The sequence below is a fragment of the Arvicanthis niloticus genome (assembly GCF_011762505.2).
Source record: "Arvicanthis niloticus isolate mArvNil1 chromosome Y unlocalized genomic scaffold, mArvNil1.pat.X SUPER_Y_unloc_2, whole genome shotgun sequence".
Classification (NCBI taxonomy): Eukaryota; Metazoa; Chordata; class Mammalia; order Rodentia; family Muridae; genus Arvicanthis; species Arvicanthis niloticus.
This window is the reverse complement of record NW_023044979.1, coordinates 2,705,989-2,721,406: the sequence shown is the minus strand read 5'-3', so window position 1 is coordinate 2,721,406 and position 15,418 is coordinate 2,705,989. Positions and strand designations below refer to the sequence as shown.

The 15,418-nt window shown below is 43.9% G+C and overlaps 1 pseudogene; it reads right to left on the bottom strand.

Moving 5' to 3' along the window:
- Positions 1–87: 87 nt before the first annotated feature.
- Positions 88–7,240, bottom strand: LOC143433988 (pre-mRNA-splicing factor CWC22 homolog; annotated as a pseudogene).
- Positions 7,241–15,418: the final 8,178 nt, after the last annotated feature.

The following is a 15,418-nucleotide window of genomic DNA, read 5'->3' as shown; positions in this document are numbered from 1 at the left end:
ACTGTGCATGGGTCCTTCATTGGGCACAGCAATCACCTCCTCCACCTCCTCCCCTACACTACTTCAGCTTCATTGTCTGTGATTGAATCACTGCCTCATCCAGGATTTCTTTTTAATAGCCTTGTACTTCTCTTCATTCTCCATAAAATGAGGATCCATCTTGAAAACATTAAGGGCATCTTCAGGATTGTAGTCATCCTCCAGGGGGAGCATATGTGTAAACTAATCATCCTCTTCCACTGAATCAAGTCCTCCCTGAATAACAGGGTGGTCCTTGAATCCAACCTTCCACACAGAAACATCACTTCATGTAGGGCTGTGAAGAGACGGTTTGGTCTCCCAAGAACAGCACTGGGTGTGAGATAGCCTGAGTCCCAACAGGTGTGAAGGACATGGCCTGTGAGAGACATGGTCTGTGAGAGACATGGCCTGTGAGAGACATGGCCTGTGAGGGACATGGCCTGTGAGACTGTGAGAGATATGGCCTGTGATGGACATGGCCTGTGAGGGACATGGTCTGTGAGAGACATGATCTGTGAGAGACATGATTTATGAGAGACATGGTCTGTGAGGGACATGGCCTGTGAGGGACATGGCCTGTGAGGGACATGGCCTGTGAGAGACATGGCCTGTGATGGACATGGTCTGTGAGGGACATGGCCTGTGAGACTGTGAGGGACATGGTCTGTGAGGGACATGACCTGTGAGACACATGGCCTCTGAGAGACATGGTCTGTGAGGGACATGGCCTTTGATGGACATGATCTGTGAAGGACATGGCCTGTGAGGGACATGGACTGTGAGGGACATGGCCTATGAGGGACATGGCCTGTGAGGGACATGGTGTGTGAGGGGACATGGCCTGTGAGACTGTGAGGGACATGGCCTGTGAGGGACATGGTCTGTGAGAGACATGGCCTGTGAGGGACATGGCCTGTGAGACTGTGAGGGAAATGGCGTGTGATGGACATGGTCTGTGAGGGACATGGCCTGTGAGAGACATGGCCTCTGAGGGACATGATCTGTTAGAGACATGGCCTGTGAGAGACATGGTCTGTGGGGGACATCGCCTGTGAGGGACATGGCCTGTGAGAGACATGGTCTATGAGTCATGGCCTGTGACAGACATGGTCTGTGAGAGACATGGCCTGTGAGAGACATTGCCTGTGAGGGACATGGCCTGTGAGGGATATGGCCTGTGAGACTGTGAGGAATATGGCCTGTGAGAGACATGGCCTGTGAGGGTCATGGCCTATGAGGGACATGGCCTGTGAGGGACATGGCCTGTTGGAGACATGGTCTATGAGACATGGCCTGTGAGGGACATGGTCTGTGAGAGACATGATCTGTGAGAGACATGATTTATGAGAGACATGGTCTGTGAGGGACATGGCCTGTGAGGGACATGGCCTGTGAGAGACATGGCCTGTGATGGACATGGTCTGTGAGGGACATGGTCTGTGAGAGACATGGCCTGTGAGACTGTGAGGGACATGGTCTGTGAGGGACATGACCTGTGAGACACATGGCCTCTGAGAGACATGGTCTGTGAGGGACATGGCCTGTGATGGACATGATCTGTGAGGGACATGGCCTGTGAGGGACATGGACTGTGAGGGACATGGCCTATGAGGGACATGGCCTGTGAGGGACATGGTGTGTGAGTGGACATGGCCTGTGAGACTGTGAGGGACATGGCCTGTGAGGGACATGGCCTGTGAGGGACATGGTCTGTGAGAGACATGATCTGTGAGAGACATGATTTATGAGAGACATGGTCTGTGAGGGACATGGCCTGTGAGGGACATGGCCTGTGAGAGACATGGCCTGTGATGGACATGGTCTGTGAGGGACATGGTCTGTGAGAGACATGGCCTGTGAGACTGTGAGGGACATGGTCTGTGAGGGACATGACCTGTGAGACACATGGCCTCTGAGAGACATGGTCTGTGAGGGACATGGCCTGTGATGGACATGATCTGTGAGGGACATGGCCTGTGAGGGACATGGACTGTGAGGGACATGGCCTATGAGGGACATGGCCTGTGAGGGACATGGTGTGTGAGTGGACATGGCCTGTGAGACTGTGAGGGACATGGCCTGTGAGGGACATGGCCTGTGAGGGACATGGTCTGTGAGAGACATGGCCTGTGAGGGACATGGCCTGTGAGACTGTGAGGGAAATGGCCTGTGATGGACATGGTCTGTGAGGGACATGGCCTGTGAGAGACATGGCCTCTGAGGGACATGATCTGTGAGAGACATGGCCTGTGAGAGACATGGTCTGTGGGGAACATCGCCTGTGAGGGACATGGCCTGTGAGAGACATGGTCTATGAGACATGGCCTGTGACGGACATGATCTGTGAGAGACATGGTCTGTGAGAGACATGGCCTGTGAGAGACATTGCCTGTGAGGGACATGGCCTGTGAGGGATATGGCCTGTGAGACTGTGAGGAATATGGCCTGTGAGAGACATGGCCTGTGAGGGTCATGGCCTATGAGGGACATGGCCTGTGAGGGACATGGCCTGTGGGAGACATGATCTATGAGACATGGCCTGTGAGGGACATGGTCTGTGAGAGACATGGCCTGTGAGAGACATTGCCTGTGAGGGACATGGCCTGTGAGGGATATGGCCTGTGAGACTGTGAGGTATATGGTCTGTGAGGGACATGGCCTGTGAGTGTCATGGCCTATGAGGGACATGGCCTGTGAGGACATGGTCTGTGAGGGACATGGCCTGTGAGAGACATGGTCTGTGAGTGTCATGGCCTGTGAGGGACATGCCCTATGAGGGACAAGGTCTGTGAGTCATGGCCTGTGAGAGACATGGTCTGTGGGGGACATCGCCTGTGAGGGACATGACGTGTGAGGGACATGGCCAGTGAGAGACATGGTCTATGAGACATGGCCTGTGAGAGACATGGTCTGTGAGAGACATGGCCTGTGAGAGACATTGCCTGTGAGGGACATTGCCTATGAGGCATATGGCCTGTGAGACTGTGAGGGACATAGCCTGTGAGAGACATTGTCTTAGAGAGACATGGCCTATGAGGGACATGGGATGTGAGGAACATGGCCTGTGAGACTGTGAGGGACATAGCCTGTGAGAGACATTGTCTTAGAGAGACATGGCCTATGAGGGACATGGGATGTGAGGGACATGGCCTGTGAGGGCCATGGCTTGTGAGACACATGGCCTGTGAGGGACGTGGCCTGTGAGGGACATGGTCTGTGAGGGATTTGGCCTGTGAGGGACATGGCCTGTGAGACTGTGAGGAACATGGCCTGTGAGGGACATGGCCTGTGAGGGCCATGGACTGTGAGAGACATGGCCTGTGAGAGACATGGCCTGTGAGGGACATGGCCTGTGAGGGCCATGGCCTGTGAGAGTCATGGACTGTGAGAGACATGGCCTGTGATGGACATGGCCTGTGAGAGACATGGCCTGTGAGAGACATGGTCTGTGAGAGACATGGCCTGTGAGACTGTGAGGGACATGGCCTGTGAGGGACATGGCTGTGAGGGACATGGTCTGTGAGAGATGACATGTATCTTCCCACACCCTTGTACTCCAGACTTCTTCATGCGGCCCACATCCCCATTAACCTGCACCTTGCAGACAAGTTTGGCTCAGTAACTCCTCCCAGAGAGGTTTTGCATCACAATCTAAGGCTACAGGTAGAGGGTGTGAGTAACAGGCCTCCACCTCGAGATTTTCATATTCATGAGTTACCTAAAGGCCAGGGGGCACAGCTCAAGTTATTCCTCTCCAGTTCCTCCTCTATTCCCTTTCCTATTTAAGCCAGCTCACCCTGGCTTTTACAGGGGGGTGGGGGTGGGGTGCACATCCAGACTCAACCATCACCTGTCATGCCATTAAAGCCTATGAAACTCATGGACTTTCTCGTGTCATTGGGGCCACAGTGAGGAACTGTGGAGAAGGCTTTAATGAGCCGCAGCCACCACACCTAACTTCCCACCTGGAGGAACTTTCTGTGTTTCCAGCCATACTATCCACAACATCAATCATGTACTGGACTCTTTTGTCCATCTCAGACATGTGTAGAGTGTTTCTCAGGCAGTCAAAGATGGTGTTGATTCCCCTTGGTGACACTTGAGTTAATTTGAGACCATACTCCTTGAGGAAGCAGATAGCTAATTCCACACTGTCTCCTGTTGTTCTCTTTAGGAGCAAAGTGAGCATCTCCAGGCACAGAACCTCATGTGCCACATTTTGGTTAATAAAATATGCCACATGTTTGGAAGCAGTCATGCAAAGTTGCTTAATGTTCCTTCCATATCCTTTCCAAAAATTCAGAATTAATCTCTTGAGGACTAACTCTCCAGTCCTTGGGAATTCTGAGTTGATGATCGCCACCAAAGCCACATAAACGTGAGTGAAGATTGAAGAAGCACTCTGTGCTTGCAGAACAGATGTGGACAGCAGTCCTCTCCCTCTGACGATGTTCTCTTGAAGGAGCTCTTGGATAATAATACTGATGTTGGAGATGTTGCCCTTGTTGATGAGATCATTGATTGATTTCTTCAGAAATCAATTCAGAAATCTTTACTACTTTGTTGTAGTAAATATTTTTTAAAAACGGCCGCCGATGAAGCCAACTGTCTAAGCTGCAGCAGTTCTGCCCAGCTCAGCCACGTGGCCAGAGGACACATGCAGGCCTCAGCTAGAAATGGCCAGCTAGAGACACCAGCCCTGCCACCCAAGAGACACCAGCATGGGACACTGTTTTGCCAATCTTCAACGATGTCTCTTCAAGGCTGGGCATTGCCCAGACCATCCCACCAACCACATGAGCTCAGTACAAATGAGACTCAAATGCTTAGATTTTCCAAAGGCTTATATATTTAGTAATGATCAGTAACAAGATGCCCTTACAGTCAGAGTGTAACCCAATACCCAACCTAGATATAGAGCCTTCCAGCTCATCCTCTGGTATGCTAAGCTGTTTCTATCTGTAATCACTTCCTGCATTGTCCTGAGCTTTGAGAGAGGAATATATGCTCCCCAGTGTGTGTGAGCATTGGATCCAGCTCATCCATCCTCTTCTTCTTCGGTGCCGGTTCTTCCTGAGTCGAACTCGGGGTTACTCCTCAGTCTGGGCTACTTCTTTCAGGAGATGGGGATTTAAAGGACCGTTTCTGATATCTGTATCTCTGTCTCTTTTCCTGCATTTCTCTCTGTCCCTATGTCGTGATTCCACAGTGTTATCATAAGAGTATCCATGGTGTTATCATAAGAGTATCCTCTTCTAGAATGCTCATACTCTGACCGACTGTGAGCAGAGGTGTCGCTGTCCCGGGAAGAACATTCTTGTTCTGCATATCTGTCTTCTGGGGAGGAGCTCTGGTGGGACGACCTGTGGCTCTCCCTTCTGTTGGGACCGGATGACTGTCTCATGTGTGCCACATTCCTCTTTAAAAATCTTTAAAAGAGAAAAAGGGAAACAGCATGTCAGTGTACTCTACCAGACATGAATGTCATGAACCTGCTGTGTGGACCAAGGTGATCTTGAGCTTACAGGGATCTGCCTATGTTTTTACTCTAAGTATTGAAGTCAATTTTCAGTCAGTATGCCCAGCTGTGAAGAGTCATTTTGTGGTTGTGGTGAACAACTTTGCTTATTATTTCCCATGAGTCAATTCTTTCTATGTAAATGAGAAAATATCTGTAGCACCTGGTTGCAGGTAATTCTGTTTGGCTGTGTGATTCTGACATTTTTTGTTGCTCCAGTTTTCTAGTCTCTGAGTGCTTTGCCTGTCGATTGGGTGGGTGAATCATGAAGTGGTCAGGTGTGGACTGAGTCCAGAAGACAGCTTTGTCTGTCCCGGCGGGTGTACTGGGAGTCAAATCCAGATCCTCTTGAAGAGCATCAAGTGATTAGAACTGCTCTGATATCTCTCCAGCTTCTTCCTCTATACTTTAATCTTTCTGTAGTCTCTCTTACTCCACCTGCCATAACAAACATTCTTCCATGGTTACAACATCTATTTTTAGGAAATGAAACAAACCAACCAACAAAACTAACTACCCCCAAAGAACATCCCTGTAACCCTGTCTGACTCCAGAAATAACTATATGGCTGTACATCAATACCGTTTCTGTAGATTTCTCTAAAAGACCAGAGGGAGGCAAGTGGAAGAAGTGGAGCTGTGTCACTGGTATGCTCACAGCTGGGATTCAGTCAAAGGTTCTTTTTTTAAAATTTTTACTGATATTTGACAAATGCCCATCCTGCTCAGAACCACATTTACTCATTAAAAATGCATGAAGGCGAAATTGCAGAAGCGGTGGCAGAACACCTGCTTTAGATTTCATTCCTCGAGTTGTGACCTTTTGTTTGTTTTCCCTTGTTTGTTTGTTTTACTGATTTTTAAGTAGTTGTCCTTGAACTGACATTGTAGACCAGGCTCAACTTGAATTCAGAGATAAGCTTGCCTCTGCCTTCTGAGTGCTGGCTCAAAAACTCTGGTCTTGGGACGGTCTAAAGAATCACAATGAGAGCTGCTATCCTTTTTTGTTCAGTGTTATCAACAGATACTTCAAACATGTCTTGAGTTACTCATTTGGAAGGTGTTCAGTAGCATCTGGTTCTATCTGTGCCTATGCCAGGCAGGAAGCACATAGTGGCCATGGAATACCTTCACCAAAGATATATTCCAGGACAATCTATAAGGTAAGAGAAGTTTTGGGGTTGTTGTTGTTGTTGTTGGCATATCTACCTATATCAATCCCTGCCTGTGCATGGTACATTCAGAAATCAGAGAAAGGCAGCACATCTGTAAATATTAGAGCTATACATAGTATTCACCTGCTTATTGAACTAAAACCAAGAGATTGTCTCTGATTCCCAAGTTATAGAGTTTTGTTTTGGTTTCTGTTTTGGTTATTCTCATTAAAGGAAATTGATTTGGTATGGATTAGGATTGTTAATTTCTTGTGCTCTTGATCCATGGCCACTGTCATTATATTTAGCAAGCAAGGACAGGGTCAGGCTCCGTAGTATCTATATTTATATCTTCAGTAAAATACAAACAGTGTAGTAAACAATCCTGGTCCCCGACTCTACTTGTTTCTGTAGGATCCACTGCTATAGTTTTCTCCAATCTTTCCACAGTCTACTACACAGACTACCGAGACATGCACAGAAGGCTGTTGAAATTGTTTTGAACTTCCTTTGGTCCTCTGAGGGGAGACGTTGTTTCCAATGTCCATGTGTCCTCTTATTATAATTGAGTGTTTTGAAAAACAATTAACAATTTTACCTTTGAATGATGCTTGGAAAAAAGCAAAAGTTCAGTGCACACCAGTCCTCCTGTCTCCTGATGAATTGCTTCAAGTTTTTCTCAATTCAGGAAAATGTTGCCTGTAAGACTCTCTCTGTCTTTTTCTGTATCCAGCTGTGGAGGTGGCAGAGGCAGTCAGGGCAGGCTTCCTGGCTGTCTTGGACACACTTTGTAGACTAGGTTGGCCTCGAACCTGTAAGAGCCCGCCTCTGCCTTTGAAATACTGGGATTAAAGCTGGACACCACTATGACCGGCTGAGATTCTCATCATTTTTATTAATGATTCTAGCTTTGGCCAGGCAGTGGTGGTGACAGAGAGAGGTGGATCACTGTACATTTGAGGCTAGCCTAGTCTACAGACCAAGTTACAGGAAAGCCGAGGCTAAACAAAGAGGATCTCTTTCCAGAAATGAAACAACAAGAAAATATCAATTGGTATTGATTACTGATTGGCATTGACTGCTGATTATCAATCATTGATTATCATTGTAATTGATCATTTTTAGTTATTGACCAGCATGGGTTACTGGTCATTGATTAGTATTATTGCTTAGCATGTTTATTGATAATTGATTAGTATCAGTTACCATGGTCATTCTGTGTGCGTGGTTTCTATGGGACGAGGGTGGGGGGTCTGACGCTGTGAGTAATCAATATTAATCAATTATCAATAATCAATATAGTCAATGACCAATAGTGATCATTCAATAGTGGCACAGGTCTTTAATCCCAGGACTCAGGAGGCAGAGAAACAACAACAAAATATTTTGGATTTAATATACAGAGACATGATTTGCTTCGTCCTGTTGTCTGTAGAACTTTGGTAAGGAAGGCCAATTGGATTTTACTAAGGACTTTTTGACTGACTGTGTTTCAGCTCTGATTGTGTGTCTTCCTTAGGACATGAAACTAGAACCATAAATGTGCTCTAGGATTTTATTTTACTATCACGTGTTTATGGACTGTTGATAAAGGTTGGTTACCTAGACTGAGATGGTGGTATAATTTATCTCCACATATTTCTGGTTGTCTGTGAAGTCACTAAGTAAGTCTGCCTGACATACAGAGTTCCAGGATGACTGATTATATTGATCTTTTATTATGCATTTTATTTAAAAAATGGATGATAAAATGATCTAATTGACCTGATTTTATTAATTTATTATTCAGTTTCTCTCTCTCTCTCTCTCTCTCTCTCTCTCTCTCTCTCTCTCTCTCTCTCTCTCTCTCTCTCTGTGTGTGTGTGTTTGTGTGTTGGGAAGGAGGTAGGGGTGGGTTGATGGTAGGATTGTTGCCTGCCTGCCTTTCTATCTGTGAACCATGTGCATGTCTGATGCATTCAAAAGCCAGATGAAGGGGTCAGATCTGCTGAAATTAGAGTTATGGATGACTGTCAGGCTTCCCTGAGGTTGGTGGGATTTGACCCTATGTAAGACAGAAACAGGACTGGCGGGAACAGAACTAGGGTGTTCATTAAGCTTCTGATATTCATTTTCCTCCTACAGAGTTGTGTCTGAGGATCCTCCTAGTTACATGGAACAAAAACAACACTGGGGAAAACCATACCTGTGTGAGCTAGATTTCCCATTTTACTTAGAGATACTTGATCATCTCTAAGGTATGAAGATCAAAGAAAGCATATTTCCCGGATATACTTACAAATAAACAAGCAACCACCATCACCAAAAACAAGAACAACAACAAAGTATGTTAGGATTGTATTGATGATTTGATTTTTTTGGTCTGAGGTTGTGATGAACTTTGTAACATGCGATCATGTATATGTACTGAAGACAAAGACAAAGACAAAGACAAAATCATTGTTCCTTCTTCTCTTGCCCACACCCCAGCCCCTGCCTCGAAAAAAATTTTCCCTTTAGAAGAATTATTTCCTTATTAGATTTTTTTTGTTTTTTCTACTTTGCATAACAGTGAAATAATTGGTTTTACATACAGAAAATTGACAAAGTGTTTCTTATGAGACTGTAGACATCCTGCAATCAGTCACATTAAAAATACTTTACTCAGTATATCTGGAGACAAATTTACATTACCTAAATAGTTATTCTCCTTCTAACTCATACAAATATCGGCCAGCCAGGTCATTTTTTTTTGATAGAGGTTTACTAACATTTTAAAAGCCCTGCTGTGGTTATTTTAATTCAACAAAGCTGAAGGTATGAAAATGGTTGTGATTTAATTTAGAAAGTAAGATAAGCCCTGTGCTGGATCTTCCAATCTGAGTATATTTATTTGTTTTTAAAGAAGTTTTACTGGATATAAATTTCTTTTAAATTATTAATTATTAACATGTTTATGCATGCATAAAATTTAAAATATGTATAGATCCGGATTAAATACATAGATATAATATGCTTATATGAGTGAGGACAATGTCCAATCTTAATAACATCTTCTGGTCTCGGAGTAGTAAACTCTTTCAAAGTAACTTAGAATGTTAAGGGATAGAGACCACGTTGTGTACTAGAAATAGGATAGGGTTCAAAGAGATAGCACTGTACCCAGAACTGTATGTTTACATGTATCATATTTTTGAAATTAGACAATAAAATTTAATTATACATCCTCATGTTACTATTCCAAGAAAAGGTGCAGACCCATATTATCAGTTTATATTTATTCTACCTGTGTAGATATAAGTATTAAATATATTTTTGTCCTTTCATATAAATTTTTAAGTTTATTTTCATTAGGAACAAAATGAACTAGGGTCAAGTTAACAAATTTAATTTACTTGTAATTCATTAGCTATTAAGTACATGATGTACATAATAAACCATGTCTCATGTGTATATTAACTATATATGTAGTTATATGTAATTAATACAAAGTCAAATTTTAATAAGCCATGAATTTGTGTCTATTGCTTCTCTGGGATTCCTGTTTCAGAATTTTCATTGTCAAGTGAAAACTTCACATAGAAATCTTTAGTAAGTATATTTTTAGGTTGGGCAGAAAGTAAACCAGATAAGTCTAATGCAGAAGAGTACTGAAGGGCATTTTATCTCAGAGGAAAATTAACTTCAGAAATAGCTGATGGTGAAACACAGGATAGGGTAACACAAATGTTCTTTGCTGGCAGCAAGCTCTGTGGCTCTTGGCAACTTAATCTTTGATTATCTGTGGTGTTCTGTGAATATCAAAGTCTTTGCTTCCTTTGTTAGTATGCTAGTTTTGGAGGCAAATGGCTAGAAAAACTTTTAGGTTCTTTTGAGAAGCCTTTCTCTAAGTAAGAGAGAAGCTATGAGAATAAGAATAAAAGAAACCATTAAGATATGAAATGAATTCCTTATAGGCCTGATATTTTTTCTTTGTGTAATAGGGATAATATTGACTCAGTGGGACCATCAAGAATAATGGTGGTCACCTTAAACTTAACCCTGAGCCCAACCCTATCCTAACCCTTACCTCTGAATTTCCTAACCTCCTAAACCTAATTCTAAAACCCCTTATCCTAATCCTAACCATGACTGTCTAATCCCCTAACCCTAACTCAAACCCTGCTTGCTATGGGAATATTTCTTAATTACAACTTTTGAAGTGAGAAACCATTTATTAATCTTTATCTTTTGAGATGTTCAGATCCACCTTTAATCTGGGCTACAGATTCTTTTGACAACCTACATATATAAAGAAAATTGAACAGGTGGTGTTTTTGTTTTTTGTATTGGCCCTACTTTTTACAAAGCAAAGGTGATTTGTTTGTTTATATGTGTTTTAAAACTGGTATTAGTAAGTACTTAGTTCTTCAGAATTCTGGTATTCACTGAAGATCAGGTGTAATATCCTGCAGCATAAAATCAACCAACCCTTGATTTTTATAATTTCCCTTGCCCAACAGCCTTTACTGGGGCATTCTATTAAATAATCTTTCTGTATACAAAGATTCATTCTCTCTATGATTTGAGCTATGTTTATCTAGAGAATGTGTACAAATAGAACTGTTGTTTTTGTCCACTTTGCCACTAATGAAGATGTTCTGTCTACCAATAGTGCTGAGCTGTGTTTCCCTTATGATTCTGGGTTTTCATTAGGGTTGATTGATACCTGTCATCTGGTGGAAGGAAGCTGCAGTTTCCCTGAGCCCAGCATGAAGCTTGTTTTCTAAAACCCCTCTTTAGTTTTAATCATGTTAGCATTCTGTCTAAACTCTACCGCACAGTTATCTGGTGACAGACAGGTATCCTCCTCCCCATAGTTACCTCTCTTTAAAGACAGATGCAATGTGTTCTATGGGTGTGTGTGGAGGTGTGGAGGAAGGAGATGTTTCAGCAGGCTCATGCCTCCTGCTGAGATATTTCTTCCCCTGGAGGGAACATGCCTTATGCTGAGACAGCTCTTCCCCAGAAGCAACCCACCACAAGACAGTATAGAATAGAATATAGTTTATTCAGGACATGGGGGGAAGTGCTAAGAGGGTAATAGAGGCAGAGAAAAGCAGAGAGTGGCAGAGTAGAGAAGTAGAGGCCAGGCTTGAGCATGCAGAGAGAGAACAGGGAAGGGAAGAGCCCAAGAGGGCCAGAGAAAGACAGAACAAAAGGGCAAGAGATCAAAAGAGAGGAAGGGGCAAGTAGCCACCTTTCCAGTGGATCAGGCCTACCTGGCTGTTTCCAGGTAAGTATGAAGTGGAGTTTAAACAGAATGCTAAGAAATATCTTGGGTATCCTCTTGTAAGTCAGATTGATACCTCCACTGCACACTGAGTACTGGGCTATGGCAGCTGTTCACCTTGATTACAGGAAGAAGAAGGCAAGTGCTGTGAGGAAAACTCATGCAAAGTCTGGAGTCAGGTCCTGGTAGGTGCAGGATCATTGCTCTCAGAGGGGAGGAGCAGGCAGCTGAACAGCCAGAACTGGAATGCTGGGTTATCTCCCAGGGCTGGGTGGGGTGAGATTCCTTCAGAAGGATATGTATACATGCTAATGGAGTACAAACAACTTCTGAGATTTGGAAAAGGTCTGGCCCTGCCCGGGAAGCACTCTTTAACCTTGAGGAGTGGTAAGACTCACTGGCCAATCTAATGCTTCCAAGCAGACCTGCCAATCAGACAAGGAGGTGGGTTTGCCTGGGGGGAGGGCAGTCTGCAAGTTCACTGTACTTGTGCAGTCTTAAGTGGCTCTCTGTATCCTCTCTGAGCCTTGCTGTCTGGTGCTGTGTTGAGACATCAGGGAAGCTCTGAAATGGAGTCATGGTGAGCACAGGATCACTGCCCACAATGGGTAGGGGCAGGTGGCTGAGCAGTGGGAGCTGGGGTGCTGGGTCCTCTCTGGGGCTGCATGGGAAGCATCAGCCAGATGTGACCACCTGTCAGGTCCCTGGTGATGCTCCTCACTTGTTAGATCAGGAGGTGACCTCTGAGTAATGTCACTGTCATGGCTGATTCTGAATCTGCCCAAAACATTTGGACCAGTTGGTTTCCTGTAAAAACATGGGTGGTTTCTCTGACTCTGCAGCACATGTGTCCAAACCCTTTTGTCTTTTATATAATACATTGAGAAAACAGGCATAGCTGGGCAGTGGTGGTGCAGGCCTTTAATCCCAGCACTTGGGAGGCAGAGGCAGGTGGATTTCTGAGTTTGAAACCAGCCTGGTCTACAGAGTGAGTTCCAGGACAGCCAGGGCTACACAGAGAAACCCTGTCTCAAAAAACAAACAAACAAACAAACAAAAAACAAAACCTGTTTTTTTTAAAAAAACAGGCATAAATCTAACAGATCCATTTTCATACATTACTTGTTTTTGTTTTGTTGAGTTTTGTTAATATTTTTCTGTTGCTGTTTCATATATTGCTCTATTTTTTATGTTTAGTGTTTGATTATTATGTGGTAAAGGGACTTTTTTCCTCCAATCTGCTGGTTTTTTTTTTTTTTTTTTGGATGCTTCTTACACATTAACAGGTACATTCTTTGGTTTAGGAGTATTTTCCTTTATGATTTCATTGAAAATATTTTCTAGACCTTTGGGCTGAACTTCTTCTTTCTCCTATTTCAATTATCTGTAGTTTTTCCCTTCTCACATGTTGAAGAATTCTTGGCTGTTTATTGCCAGGAAACTTTTAGTATCCACATTTTTTTGACCGATGTATCCATTTTGTTTTATGCATCTTTATGACAGGGTTTCTCTATGTAAGCCTGACTGTCCTGGAACTCACTCTGTAGACCAGGCTGGCCTTGAACTCAGAAATCCACCTGTCGCTGCCCCACGAGTATTAGGATTAAAGGTGTGCACCATCACCAACTGACTAAACAACATCTTTTGTACCATATCTGTTGCATGTTTTTATTTCTCAGGACCTGCTGTGATAGGATAGCTTGGATTTTTTTGGTGACATATTTTCCTGGTTATTATTTATTATATTCCTATGCTGGTGTCTAGTCCTCTGGGTTTGAAGTGATTATTGATTTAGGTACTGATTTCTGGATTTGTCTTGCTTGGGTGGAAATTTTGTTCCTAGGTTACTGTTTGATGTCTGGATTTACAGAAAAATTTGCCTGAGTTTTGCCTTTTTTACTGACCTGTTTGGTGGGTATTCTCAATAGGGAATGCTGGGTAATGTTGGGAGCAGGGAGAAGAGGTGGGCAGGAAGAGATGATCTTAGCAACCACAGGGAACATAGTCAGGACAGAGGTAAAGCTGTCTCTTGTGTTTAGTACAGTGCTAGGGGAAACTGTGATCTTTGCATCTGGAATAACAGACAGTGTGGTAGATCTATAGAAAGCTTACCTGTGTCTTGGCAGGTAAAGCATGTGATTGAACAGGGACTCTCTGCAAAAGTGAGGCTGAGACACAGGGATGAAAGGCAGGAAAGGAAGGGCAGGTGGGCATTGTCTATCTTATCTATAAGATGATGCACAGGGGGAGAGGCAACTTCCACAGGTATTCTGTCTCAGAGTAAGTGCAACTGATATTAGGATTTGCAGTAACAGATATTGAGGCAGGTCTTTGGACAAAGTACTTTTCTACTGCAATGGTTGGCTTGTGGTTGAACAAGAGCATCTTTCAATAATGACTACATGCACAAAGATGAGTTTGTAAAGCCCAATTAATTCTGTTTCTGAGCATGCACAAAGTCCACCTTAGCAAACATCTTATGACAAGCCCCCCTTGTCAACAGACAGTCAAGGTACAACTGCAGGGTTAAGCTACATATAGATAACTAATACATCTTACAGAGAAAAAGTTAGTCTACCCATCATGGTTGTCAGATGGATTTTTGCCTTTAGTTTGGTTCATACAGATTATGCAAGACATGTAATTTTTAAAATATTAAGTTGCTGACCTGTATGTTAATGCCCCAATCTTGCTGTAACTACAATAAATACTCAGCACTTCTAGACTCTCAGTATAGATCTCATGTGAGGCTGGCTGACTTGTGAGAATCCTTATTACAGATCTCATAATAAAGACCTCCATGTGTTTGCATTACAATAGGCTCCTTGTTGGTCATTGGCTCTCTCTGGCTTGGACATAACATCTTGGTGCATTGACCTAGGACCCTCAGGACTCCCAACTAAATGATTGAAAGGCCAGTGTTTAAGATGCACCATTGTTGTTTCTGTGTCAGTGGCTTCTCTGCCAGATTTGAGCCTGTGTGCCTTGGTTTTCAGGTTTTTCTTGAGTATATGTGGATGGAGATGACTAAATTGAACATGAAACCCTGCTATACTGGATACGCTGGAGAGTCACAGCCACAAAGTGCTTCGAAGATGTTTTAGATCCTGGTATAGTGGACGGTGTGCCTCAGGTCTTAATTTCTGGGAAGGTTAGAGCAGACTTGGAACCCTGCTACAGGGCTCATAGCTACCTGCCTGTCTTCATTTTCTCCTCTGTCCAAGAGGAGGAATCTGCTGGGTAGCCTTTACTGCCCCCTTGTGGCTGTTGTGTGTCGCACTTTGTTATTCTCTCACTGAGGAAATGAGACAGACTCCACCCTAGTCGATTTAGTTACTAGCCCCACACCTTGAGTTAAATCCTTCTTAACAACAGGTCCTAGACCCATTGACTAGTCCATGACAGAGAGCTCTTTGAGACAGCATCCTGGGCAAATTCAGGCTCTGCCTACCTTATTTTACAGGGTAGAAAGACA